The 14,513-nt window shown below is 36.6% G+C and overlaps 1 protein-coding gene across 2 annotated transcripts in view; it reads right to left on the reverse strand.

Annotated features, from left to right (window-relative positions):
• The window catches only part of LOC131059843 (ribose-phosphate pyrophosphokinase 4), a 137,623-nt gene that overhangs the window by 41,336 nt on the left and 81,774 nt on the right, over positions 1-14,513 (reverse strand). The gene's annotated exons all lie outside the window — the stretch shown is intronic.

Below are 14,513 nucleotides of genomic sequence, written 5' to 3' on the forward strand. Positions count from 1 at the left end.
ATGATGCAGCAGAGTCAGGATATTTTGAGGTCTTTGAGGGACAATCTCCAGCATGCACAAAATCAGTAGAAGTTGTATGTTGATCAGTAGCGGATTGAGCGCACCTTTGAGGTGGGCGACATGGTCTACTTGAGGCTCCAGCCTTATAGACAATCTACTCTCAAGAAGACTGGAGCTGAGAAATTGAAGCCACATTTCTACGGGCCTTTCAAAGTTAATAGGAGAGTTGGGGAAGCAGCGTATGAGTTGGAACTTCCGATGAGCAGCAAAATTCATAATGTATTTCATGTGTCTCGCCTTAAGAAGGCTCTTGGACATAATGTAGTAGCTTCAGCAGAGTTGCCTACACTAGATGAGGAGGGAGAGCTGGTTTTGATTCCCGAAGCTATCATCGACTTCAGCGAGCGCTATTTGAGAAAAAGGGAGATCAAGGAGTACTTGATCAAATGGAAGAATTTACCATCAAATGGAAGAATTTACCAATTGAGGATGCCACTTGGGAGAATGAGGAGATTCTGCAGCATCCAGGCTTGCGATTGCTTAAGGGCAAGCAATCTTGGGGAGGGCGGACTATAATGTCCCCTTCTCAGTAGGAGGTAATCAGTGGTCCATTAGCCTATTTTGGAAACCCGTAGGCTGGCTGGAATGAGGAATTTGGGTTTCCTATTTTCTAGGAGGATTCCTCGCAGTTTTCAAGGATGTTCTGGTTGGAGTTTGGTAGAAAGAATTGAGGATTCCTTCTAGATTTTTCGAGAGTTTCACGGCGGTATAACATGCATTATGTTCCGGGGTGATTTCTGAACTTACTATTTTTAGTAAGTTGGTGGTAGCTGACTGGATTTTGAGGTTTTTCTGGGTTTTCCAAGCTCTCTCACAGGGCTCGACGAGCATGTCTTTGGAGATGTTTTCATGACTTACTATTTTTAGTAAGTATCAGTTCAGGCAGAGCTATTTGTGGAAGTCTTGAGCAGAGTTCCAATCTAGTCAAGAATTAGTATTTTTTGCGCTCCAATTCATATGGTTGATTTGGCAGTAATCAGTGGGCGATTTATAATTGATTAATTAAATATTACCACTTTATTCTAAAGTTTAATATTTAATTATTTCACTGATTATTTTGGAGGAATGACTTAGGAAGGAGAACATTATATTATTTATCCTAAGTCACATTTTTATTTCCCTAAGTTGATGGCATAAAACTCATTCATTTTTTATGCCTTGTAATGTTAATGTTATAACATGGCGATTTCCTTGGGGAAAAGTGCGACTAGGGAGATGGGAAAGTGGACACCATACTTGGAGGGGGGCATGAAATGAAATGAAGTGAATTTCAAATGAGTTTGGGTGCCATTTGCATTTGAATTGCAGATGGAGAAATCTATAAATACAAGGAATTGGCGCCTCATTTGATCATCTTGAAGAAATCATATCGTTATGCTGTCGGAATGGTGAGTGAACTTGAGCTTCGGAGTTGTGGCTCCCTAGTTATGCCAATTTCGTACTCGAGATAGTACCTAGTTGAGTGGTGGAACGTTGGTGAAGTTTTCAGTGTGCATTTTCAGATTTTCGGTGTGTGGTGTGGTTTTTCAGTGTTGCTGGTTTGGTGTGGCTGAAGTGAAGATTTGATCATATCTCCCTGCCTGTGCGACCCATCATTTTGGGTATTGGCTCGTTGGAAGCGTATCAGGAAGACGAACATTCTCCTGTTTTGGCGTATGTTTTGGTGTTCAATTTGATTTTTGGTTGCAAGTCGATTTTTTGCTACTGGTCGTACCATTCCTTGTCTGCCTCGAGTTGTGTGCACGCTGTTGATGGTGTTTGCGGTGCAGGTTTGAGGTTCCGGTTGCATCGCCTCAGTCTGAGCTTTCATTTGCTTCTATTTTTGTGTCATTCAGTGAATTTTTAGGCGAGTTATGAGCATAACAGTGATTTTGGTAGTGGCTGTTTTTCTTAGTGTTATGCGTACAGTAGATTGCTTTTTCAGTTTAGTGATCAATGGTGTGTTATTTCTCTATGAGTGTGTTTGAGTTTGCTAAGTGTGTTAAGCTTGGAAGTATTCATCAGTATTGGACAGTATAATCTCTCTATTCTATGCATTGTATCTCTTTATTGTAAGGCTGGATAGTAATACTAACAGCCATTCTAGATTGTAAAGCAAACTCCCGCTGAAAGTGGAAGAGGCCGGCTTGCCACCTACATTTGGCTCCGTAATACCATCCTCACATTGTATAAGCGGTAGAGTTGATTTTGTAATTTCTTTATTGTCCTCTTGCTGAATAAGCAGTGGAGTTGATAGTGAATTTCATTTCTAGTCCTCCCGCTGCATAAGCAGTAGAGTGATTGTTCTTCAGTTTCTTGCATCATCCTTGGCTGATTTACCGCCAAGAGATTTTAATATTCTCCATATCCCGCTGAAAAGTGGAAGGGGCTGGCTTGCCACCCATTATTGTAATAAGCATTTTCAGAAGTTTGCATCTAACGATCCCCTACCACCGTATGCTCTCCCTCCCAGCTTGGGCTCTCGGTGATCAAAAGGTGTAGGGTTCCTTTCAGCTGGTTTAGATTTCATTATTCTAACTTTAACGGGTGTTGGTGTGCTTGTAAAACTGTTAAAAATTAAAAAAAAATTGTTGGGGATATTACAACGAGGTCCTTGGTGCTCTTGGGCTTCTTAGAGAGAGATAGACTGGAGGCACCTTGTGTGATTCTCCTTGAGCTCCATATGAGGACAAGTGTTGGGAGAGAAAGGGTTGTTATATCCTTCATATAAACTGTAATGTCCCCACTTTGAAATAGAATTTAATGGTAAATAATAAAGATAAAATTATAATGCAAAAGACTAAAAATTAAATTAAAAGTAAAATATAAAAGAATATAATTAAATATAATTAAAATTTAATTAAGTTAATGAATGGTTAAAAGACCTGGAATGAAAAGTTGTGACTCCCTCAAATATGAGATATAAAAGGGAGAAGAGAGCCTCATTTGAGAGGGGAATAATTTGAGAATCGGAAGTGGAGATCTGATTTAAATAAGAAATGTAGATCTAATCACGAAAGGTTGTGTCCCTTTCAAAGGGCAGATATAATGAAGAGTTGCACTCTTTCAAAGGGTGCTAATGGTGGAAAGGGTGTGTCAATTGCCAAAGGGCATACATGATGAAGAGGTGCGACCTTTCCTTCACATTGAGAGATATAAAGGAAATCCAGTGAGATCACCATGAATCAAATCAAATCAGAACTGTTATTAAGTTACAGGCAGTAATATCCTTGTTCTTGGTCGTATGCATGGGGATGTGCTTAATACGTATGCTTAATATATGACGCCTGATAATGTTCTTATGCAGAATTTAATAGTAATATTAATATAGACTGCAATATGTATGACAGTCATACTTAATATATATATAGTGTTTGACCAGAAAAATAATAAATCAGAAAAAACTCTTAAGTTAATACAGTAAGAAGTAATCAGAAGGAATATAGAATAAGGCAGAGACTATTGCCAGTAATAGGAAACAATCATCAATCACCGTTAAAGGTCAGCCATCCAATATTATGGATTGGTAAGTCAACATAACCCTTGTATTACATGATTATAGAGGGTTTCCTATCAGTCTTTGATGATGTCTAATTACATTAGAGACTGCACAAATAATATTATGGAAAGCCAGAAAATCTGTATTGTCAATTTATATCAAAGTCACTTCTGTACTGAAAATTCATTAACTCTTACAGTAGGCATTATACATTCAGCATAAAGTAATTCATTAGAAACTGTGTTTGTTAAGACCATCATGTGTCAGAAGGATTAGGGAGTATTCCAGTTTTGACAAGGGGCTCACATGTGGTCATAAGGGCCCATGTAGTCAAGGAACCAGTTACTCCTCCCACGCCAATCTCACCAAGATGGAGATGTGTGTAAGGGTATAAAAGCTTAAAAGGGCAGCAATACGGGCCACCCAGTCTAGCAAGGAGGTTAGAAACAACATTCCTGGGGCTTGGTAGACAACAGACCCAAGCAATCCTTTCTTGCCTCATATACTCTCTCCCTCTCTATTGTGACAGCAAAATAGATTATAACTAGTTAAAAATGAATATGTTTGTAGGTGTGCGCCTTTCCTTCTTGGTGCAGGTTATCTTAATTGAGTCTCCACTCTCTAAATATAAGGTAAGCTTCAAGCCCTATCTCTGATTTATGAAATTATGAATAATTAATTGAGCATTATGATAAGTATCTGATTCAGATTTACTATTATTAAGTTTAGATAGGAAGTGTCTCGTAATTAAGCAAATCAATTTGAGTTACAAATGTATTGAAATTAGGTAATTGTTGCTAAACAGGCTTATCTCACCAAGATGGAGATGTGTGTAAGGGTATAAAAGCTTAAAAGGGCAGCAGTATGGGCCACCCAGTCTAGCAAGGAGGTTAGAAACAACATTCCTGGGGCTTGGTAGACAACGGACCCAAGCAATCCTTTCTTGCCTCATATACTCTCTCCCTCTCTATTGTGACAGCAAAATAGATTATAACTAGTTAAAAATGAATATGTTTGTAGGTGTGTGCCTTTCCTTCTTGGTGCAGGTTATCTTAATTGAGTCTCCACTCTCTAAATATAAGGTAAGCTTCAAGCCCTATCTCTGATTTATGAAATTATGAATAATTAATTGAGCATTATCATAAGTATCTGATTCAGATTTACTATTATTAAGTTTAGATAGGAAGTGTCTCGTAATTAAGCAAATCAATTTGAGTTACAAATGGTATCAGAGCTTTGATCTTGCCATCCTGCAGGGTAAACACAAATCAATGAATCATTCTGGTTGATAAGAAGGAATCTAACAATACATGTATTTGTGTATATGCTCCGTGTTTGCATATATCCATGTGCATGCTCTATGCCCTAAATCTTCTTTCTGAATTTTTGATTTTTTACTTTTTTTTTTTGGATTTTGGATTTTGGATTTTTTTATATGAGATCTAACATATCTCTAATTTGGCACTTGAAAGCTCATATTGCTTCTAGCCAGCTTGAATTTCTTCACTTGTGAAAATGAACGATTTGATGTTCATGCCCTCCTCCTAGCACCAATTCTATTGGCTGGTCTTTTGTGACCACACCAACACAGAATAAAGTTTTTCAACGGCCACTTTATCCTGTCTTGATAAAAATCAGATGTATGCTAAAGATTGCAGGAAGATCATACATTGACTCCAAGGTTCCGACTGCATACTAGCGACTTTCTGATGGATATAGACTCGTTTCGTGCATGTTGCTAGTAATCCAAGGGGAATTACATTTGGATCATTCTTTCACTTCTTTCCTACGGCTAGAACTTCATTGCTGGATATAGCAATTATGTGATGCTTATGCTTCAAACGAACTAAACTGGAATGAACTGAAATTAAAAGGGGAACGGTTTTAGGAAGACTAAGCTAAATCTAAGAACTTGACAGATAACAATGATTCCGACGGGATCGACCACACTTTACTTCGCCACTTTCAAACAACTACATAAAGCGAGTGCAATCTTCAGAGGTTGTGCTTATAAGATTATAAACCATTAATGAACACCATCAAAGAACAATGTTCATCCAACAGTCCAAATTAAGAACACGCACATAAAATAGCTCAGTCCAACCTTGCACTACTGATAAAAATCATCTATCAGCAAAAGGTATGAGCGTATTGATCTCACCACAAAGCAATGTAATCTATCCCATTCATCTAAATGCTTGAAACAAATCTAAACTAAGTGAGCAAGGTGAAACCACGCAAGTTAAGAAATAACACATGTGGACACCATCAGAGAACAATGTATCATTGTTTATTACTTCAATAACTTATCGCAACAATTTCATACAAATCTCCCTTCTTTTTCAATTTTCCAGATTTGGACTTGGATTTTCAGGAATGCTCTGCCATCAATGTCCTGAGCACTACCTAAGATGGACCTGCCAAAAATAGACTTACTAAAAATAGTATGTACTTCCAAACATCAAATTAGGCAAACCGGGATAGGGTGACATTTACTAAAAATAGTAAATTTGTTTAAATGCAAAATTAGGCCAATCAGAGACGTAGTGAAACTTACTAAAAATAGACTTACGAAAAATAGTAAGTGCTCAGAATTCGCTCAAATTTCACTCATAGCTTTCTTGAAGGGTTCTAACTTCATTGCAACGTTCATATTTTCCAAAACCCCAAGAAAATGATCTCAAGTCTAAGTCTAAAGGGCAAAAACCCTAAAATAGACAAAACAGGCTCTAGACTTGGTCAAACTCCCTCAAAACTCTTGCAGACGATCAAAATTTGCCAAATCATTTGTAGACCCGGGAAGACCAAGGGGACTACTGTAAAAAGACCTAGAGAACCACAACCAAAAGACCAAGAGGACCAAATAAAGCAAGGGATCCCCATTTGCAATGGGGCAATGTGTGAAAAGGTCACAACATCTAGCGCCTCCACGAAGAAGTGTTGAAAAACACTTCAGGGCCATTTGCTTATGTAGGCAGTCTCTGATTACCCTATGGTGGCGTGTAATCTTGGAATTCAGGTGGAAATCTAAAACCCTCTATGATTAAAGCTTGATCATATCTTGGTGTCGGGACTAACTCATATCCTAATGTCGGAGGATTTTCGGGAGCTTCAAAATTCTTCATTTCCCTGCTAAAGATATTAGCAGCTACTTGGAACTCACGGCATTGTAGCTCAGAGTGCTGATCTGTATTATAAAGTCTACATCAACTTGACAAGGCGCCATCTGCAAGGAAAACTTTGTCTGTCGACCAATTCTCAGAGGGTGGTGGATTATCCAACGATGAAGGCACCCCTCCATTGTTCGGTGCGGTATTCTATGATCTCTTATGGAATCCTTGGTTATTATTATTTTGAAAACCATGATTATTATCTTGATGTTCTGAATTGTGCCCTTGATGGTTTTCTTGGTGATTGGGAGGATTATTTTGATATCCTCTATTGGCACCTTGATGTGCCTAATAATTCCTTTGCCTGCTCTACATCTAGTTGTTCTGATTTCTGAGGTAAGTCACCTCAGTTGACAGCTTTTTCACTTGCTCAATCAGTTCTTTTATCTTATCCTTTTCTTCTTGAGTTCTGGATGAAGATGTTGTGTTCTGCAGATAAACAGGTTGTGGTGGCATCACTTGTGACATCGGAGCTCCTAGATGTGGCACCAATTGATTTGCGAGAGTAGGAACTGGATTGATAGCCAAGGCATGATTTGTTGTGCCCGTTTGTCCAAAGTAAGTGGGTGTCCCTGCAACAATTGTTAGCGATAGAAGATCGATCTTGACAGCTTCGTTGTAGGCTGCCTTCAAATCATTTGGATTGGCCTACTGAATGAACATGGAAGTAAAACAATCCAAGGCTACATAATAGATTTGTCTAGCTGCTTCATCATTCACGTTGTACAGCATACGTAGCCTGGAATAGGCCCTTTGAAATCTACTGTTGAAGGCACCAATTGGTTCCCATTCTTGCCTTCTAACTTCAATGAATTGTCAGTGAAAAATTGATTGCTCAAAATAATCAGATCACTTTACTCAATTGTAGAGTCGTTTAAATAGGCGATTACAAGCGGTGATGTTTCTAAAAAGAAACAACTGCTTCTAAAAATAGAAGCGAAAAATAGAAAACTAAATAAAGCAAAAATCACACTAATGACCATTAAAATACTAATAAAATAATAATTAAAAATTCTAATACCCTCCCTTAATGGTCATTCTATCTACTAACTACCCTACAAAAGACACTGCAGATCTTTTGATCACAAATGAAAAGAACACTTTGCTGCCCTCCCTGGATCTGCAAAGTGTTAATGACCAAGATTACCAAATCCATCCAACCTGAGGTTGGGTAACCAAACTGAAACCTAAAACCACGATTTTGAGGAAATATCAGCAAACCATCCAAAACTGAAGTTACAAATCATCATTTTTTGTGGAAAAATGTGGCAAAAACTAAACAGGAACAAAACCTTTAATCAATTTTTGAGGAAAAAATTGAACAAAACCCTAAAACATCACGCAATAAAACCCCAAACATCATGCAGCAAAACACCAGACATCATGTGGTGAAACATCAGACATCACGTGACAAAACACCAGACATCACGTGGTAAAATTTCAAGCATCACGCCGTAAAACATCACTCCCTGATTTTTTAGGAAAAATCCAGCAAAACCCTCCCATGATTTTTTGAGGAGAAAAATCAGAAAACCCAGTAAAATAACTTTTAAGGAAAAAATTCTTATAACCCAAAACAGGAAAACCTGAAAAAATAATTATTATTTTTTTGGACAAAAATTTTAAAACCCAAACAGAAAAATCCTGACACGGATCACACCCAGTTGCTGGGTCGCGACTTCTAACAAACTCGTCGCAAACCAAAAAAACGCAGCCGCGGGCATAAGGAAGCTGCCAAAAAAAAAAAAACCGTGAATTCAAAATATCCGCCAAACATCTCGGTAAAAACCACGCCGCCCAGAAAAAGAACACGGATCTAAAACGTAGGGTGAAATAGGTGCCGCCATCGTCCAAAAAGATCCAGAAAAAAATCGCGAAATAACCCTTTGAATGTAGGCAAAACCACAAAACCCTACAAAAACACCTGCCGAAATCACGAGTAGAATCGCGGAAAAATCACGCCTCAGGTTCTTCACGCGCCCAGAAAACATCTCCTAAAAATCGTGAAAAACGCGATATACAGACACGTCCCAGGTGTAAAACACACCAAAAAAAACTTTGCACCCACACAAAAATCCCATCAGGAAAAAAAACGCAGAATGAACAAAGTCGCTAGGAAAAATGAAGCCCCAAAAAAATCGACTGGCTCAGAAAACAGCGCTGAAAAATCACTTTGTGCACACAAAAAACGCGAACAGAAACCCTCGATCAAACCAGAAAATCATGTAAACCCTTGAACGAAAATTTCGAACCAAAAATTGCCTCAAAAACGAACTTCGAATTACAGCTTAAAAAAAACCCACGAACCACCAACGATTTTTTTTTTTTAAATCGATTAAAAAAAAATTAAAGGGGAACGGTTTTAGGAAGACTAAGCTAAATCTAAGAACTTGACAGATAACAATGATTCCAACGGGATCGACCACACTTTACTTCGCCACTTTCAAACAACTACATAAAGCGGCTGCAATCTTTAGAGGTTGTGCTTATAAGATTTTAAACCATTAATGAACACCATCAAAGAACAATGTTCATCCAACAGTCCAAATTAAGAACACACACATAAAATAGCTCAGTCCAACCTTGCATTGCTGATAAAAATCATCTATCAGCAAAAGGTATGAGAGTATTGATCTCACCACAAAGCAATGTAATCTATCTCATTCATCTAAATGCTTGAAACAAAACTAAACTAAGTGAGCAAGGTGAAACCATGCAAGTTAAGAAATAACACATATGAACACCATCAGAGAACAATGTATCACTGTTTATTACTTCAATAACTTATCGCAACAATTTCATACAAATCTCCCTGCTTTTTCAATTTTCCAGATTTGGACTTGGATTTTCAAGAATGCTCTGCCATCAGTGTCCTGAGCACTGCATGAGATGGACCTGCCAAAAATAGATTTACTAAAAAAGTACGTACTTCCAAACATCAAATTAGGGCAAACCGGGACAGGGTGACACTAAAAATAGACTACTAAAAATAGAAACTGCTAAAAATAGTAAGTTTGTTTAAATACAAAATTAGGTCAACCCGGGACGCAGTGAAACTTACTAAAAATAGTAAGTGCTCAAAATTCTCTCAAATTTCATTGGTAGCTTCCTTGAAAGGGTTCTAACTTCATTGCAACGCTCAGATTTTCCAAAACCCCAAGAAAATGACCTCAATTTTAAGTTTGAAGGGCAAAAACCCTAAAATAGACAAAACAGGCTCCAGACTAAGTCAAATTTACTCAAAACTCTTGCAAACCTAGGGATACCAAAGGGACTATTGCGAAAAGACCCAGAGAACCGCAACCAAAAGACCAAGAAGACCAAAAAAGCCCCATTTGCAATGGGGGGATGTGTGAAAAGGTTACAACACCGCCACCTCCATATGCAATCTAGTTGCCTCAGCCTTCTTAGCTAGAGTACCTTTTCACAACCTTTCACCCCTTGACCACCTATTCACAAAAGATAACAATAAACACTAATATAGCTGTCCCAATAGTCTTTATTGCACAAATGGCATAGCCATACTCTCCTCCCCCCTGAATTTATTTTCTTATCTTTGTCTATTCATGATGCGAATTATAAGAGAGGTTTCTTGGTGTTAAATCAACCTTTTGCATAGGTTTAGAGGAGTTTGGAAGGACATTCAAATGGGTTGGTTGTACTTGTTGACCCTATTACACTCCCATTCCTTGAAGAACTCCCAATGGAAGCCATACTTCTATGAGTTCAAGCTCTACTTCTTTCTTGCATTTGAATTTCAACATCTTCACTATCACTATTCTCACTGTTGCTCATGGGTTTTTTTTTGTTAAGAATATAAAAGAGAGCTGCAGATTCAAATAAAATAAAAAATACAATCAAATTGCCCTCCCTATGCGCTCAAAATTTTGAAAAACAAACTTTTAGAATGCAAAAGAAAAAAAAATGAAAAAACAAACTTTCAATGAACTTAACTAAAATGTAGTAGATTGATGCCCTAGTGCCTTCTTTCCACTATTGTTCTCTCCTCTTTTTTACTGCTACTCTTCTGCAAAAGTTTGGAAAAATGAGATAGTTTTTTTCATTTTCGTTCATTTGAGGGTTAAATTAGGTTTAGAAGTTGTTCAAATGGGTGGGGGGTCCTTGTGGGCTTGCCCATCCCTTTTTTAATTTAAAAATGTGTTTTTTTTAATTTGTTATGGACAATACTAGGACATAGGGGATGGCCCCAGGATGGTTGGGGGATGTCTACATGTCCCCTATCCAATCAGGGACATTTTTGAAAAGTTTAATATGTTTTACAAGTGAATATTGCCCAACAACAAGAAGACCCCTTTGAAGAAATTTAAGATAAGATTAAAAATCTCAACATAGGTTGGCATCGAAAAGAAGAAATCAACATTGCAGTTGATTTAAAACCAAAGTCCTACAAAGAAACCGAAAAGACTGATGTGTGGAGGAAAACTTTTGAAAGTGAATGTGATATGTTGTTGAAGAATGGAATTTGTGAGTGTGAATTGTTGCCTTCATGGGAAGTATATTGGCTGCAAATGGCTCTTTTTGAACAAGTACAAAGTGGATGCTGACTTGACAAACATAAAACCAAGCTTATGGTAAAGGCGTATGCTCAAAAAGAAGGCATCAACTATGAAGAAACCATTGCACCTATATCAAAGTGGACTACCATTTGTACTTTGTTTGCTTTGGCAGAACAAAATGGGTGGAATTTTTCTAAATGGTAATCTCAAAGAAACAATGAAAGCTTACATGACAGATATAAAGCCAAGCTTCTGGCAAAAGGGTATCCTCGAAAAGAAGGCATCAACTATGAAGAAACATTTGCATCTATAAAAAATTAGACTACCTTGTACTTTATTTGCTTTGGCAGCACAAAATAGGTGGATAATCTCACAGAAACAATATACATGTTTCAAGCAAAAGGTTTTGCAATTGAAAATCAAGAACAAAAAGTGCACAAATTGATAAAATCCTTCTTTGGTTTGAAACAATCCCCAAGAGCTTGGTAGGAAAAGCTTACTCTACACCTCCTAAAGATGAACTTCAAGCATTTTGTGTTTGAATATGAAACTCTTTTTGTCAAGAATGTTGACAGGTCAACTTTATACTTGGTTGTATATGTGGATAACCAATTCATAACAAATAACAATGAAAAGTACATGACAACAATAAAAGCAGATATGAAGAAAGGGTTTGAAATGACTGACTTGGGACACCTTCATTATTATTTGGGCATTGGAGTAGTTCAAAAACCCAAGTATATCAACAAAAATACAATGGTGAAATTCTAAGCAAACTTAGAATGACAAACTATAAACCTCTCAGTACTCCTATGAAGCAAAATTTGAAACAAAAGTCAAATGATACTGCGGAGTTTGTAGATGTGGCTTAATACGGACCACTTGTTGAGAATATGGTCTATGCAACATCAAGACCAAAGATTTTTTTGTTGGATTCCTCTCTAAATTCATGCAACAACCTAGAGAAAATCACTGGGTAGCAGCAAAATGAGTTCTTCAATATCTCATGGGAACTCAGAACTATGGACTAAAATACTCTTAGTCACAAAAGTTTCAATTAGTCAGATATTCAGATTCTGACTATCAACAATTATCTCTCTGAAGACAAAGAAGCAATTAGTGCCAATTCTCTCATTAGTAGAAGCAGAATATGTGGCAACTTCAAAGGTAACAAGAGACATTTTCTGGCTCTCAAGGATTCTTGAAGATTTGCAAGAGAAACAAGTTTCTTCAACACCTATCATGGTCGAAAACACTTCTGCAATCAAAAGGGTAAGAAATCTGATCTTTCATGACAGAGCCAAGCACATCGACATAAAATTTCATTTAATTCAGCATCAATATATCAACGTACAGCTAAAATACTGTCCAACTGTAGAACAACCAGTTGACATCCTAAACAAAGCGTTTTGGAGGGAAGATTACATTTGGTCTCATAATAACCCCTTGTGGATTAAAAGGGGAATGTAACACTATTGTACATAATCCCAGGTGTAGGTAATAAGTGGAATAATAGTATTTATTATTATTTAAATACAATAGAAGTCAAACAATCATCTCAAAGATGAACTGAACAGTCATTTCATGTTGATTAATATGTACTTCATAAGATATTCACTATTTTATTTTCATATCCATTCCAATCCATTTCCTACCCCGACAAAATCATTTTCTGCTAGTGAGAACCTAAACTGGAGTTGCAAGTGTGTGCAGAACATGTTTTGTATTGAAGCTCAAAGGATGGTATTCAATACAGGTTCAATGTAATTGACTGCATGAGATGGTGATTAAAAAATTTCATATCCATTCAATTCCATTTCCTACCTGACAAAATAGTTTTCTGCTAGTGAGAACCTAAACTGGAGTTGCAAGTGTGTGCAGAACATGTTTTGTATTGAAGCTCGAAAGATAGTATTCAATACAGGTTTAATGTAATTGACTGCATGAGATGGTGAATGAACACATCCATTTTGTATAGTTTGTAAAACCAAATGTTAGTACTTATTTAAAGAAACAAAAACAAGTGCAGATGTTTCAGAAATAATATCATAGCATTTTTCAAAAAATTGGCAATTGAATCATGCAATTTTAGTTAGAACATCATTTCAAATTTTTCAATGGTCAGTTGTCTACCTTTTATATGGTAAGGGACCCAGTACAACCCATCCTTGTTAATTTTTCAAAATATGGTAACCAGATTTTGCACTGAAAAATTATCCTAACTACAAACCAAAAATTCAATCAAAACAACAGACCTGAAGATGATAACTTACAAACACACACTGCTGAAAATGCAAACAATAAACACTTAAAATACTATCACCTGTTAAACTGAGATTGAATTACACTCTCTGTATTCTATATTTTGTCTACTGAAGAGTTATGTGCCCAAGATCTCTTATATAGACTAAGAAAATCTTCTAGGTTTTACACACATCCAACTTACTCAGACCACAAAATTTAATAGAATAGGCTTTTACCAAAAAACTAAAGTAGAAAACAAAATAAAGCATAAAAAAACGCTTTATTCTAGAAACAAAAATAGCTTATGATCATGAATCTAGAATCCCTCTAGATAAATGAAAAGCTAGGAAAACTAGAAGAGCCCAGCGCTTGGCTAAAAAATAGAGGAAACAAACAAAACTAAAACTAAAACTTAAAGCTGCTTTCAGCACATAGCTGAAGCACAAAAACACCAAAACTAGAAACTGATTTCTTAAAACCAGCTGTAGGAGAACAGCAACCAAGCAGCACATTGAAAACCTAACACTCCTTTCCCTATCAAAAGAAAAAGACTTTACACAAACAATTAACATGCAAGAAAAAGTATTTAAAAGAATTTTTGGTTAACTGAACCAATAAATTCAATTGGATTTTGTCTATGCTTTTTAAAAATGCAATAGACTTTTTGAAAGTTAATTTAAGTTCTTTCGTATGGTAGAAATACAAGTTGTTTTGAGAGAATACTGTCAAGTATTAGAAATGGTGAAAAAGAAGCATGGAGAATTCCCAATGTTTGACTTTGCAAACAGACAAATTCGAATTTTGGTTGTGGTCAACTACGTCTACAATACACCATTCATTCACTTGGTAAAATACATATAGCACAAAACTTGGGTTATCATTCTAAAACGAATTATATTAATTAAAAAAAGACCTTTATGGTATGATTTTTTTAAAACCTATCTTAAACTATGTTTTGAATTCAACAAAAGCCATATATTCTCTTCCCAATTTTTGTCCTGCCACTTTCTTTTTCTGACATGACACAAAGGTACAAACACTTTA

The sequence above is a fragment of the Cryptomeria japonica genome, chromosome 10, assembly GCF_030272615.1.
Source record: "Cryptomeria japonica chromosome 10, Sugi_1.0, whole genome shotgun sequence".
In the NCBI taxonomy this organism is placed as follows: domain Eukaryota; kingdom Viridiplantae; phylum Streptophyta; class Pinopsida; order Cupressales; family Cupressaceae; genus Cryptomeria; species Cryptomeria japonica.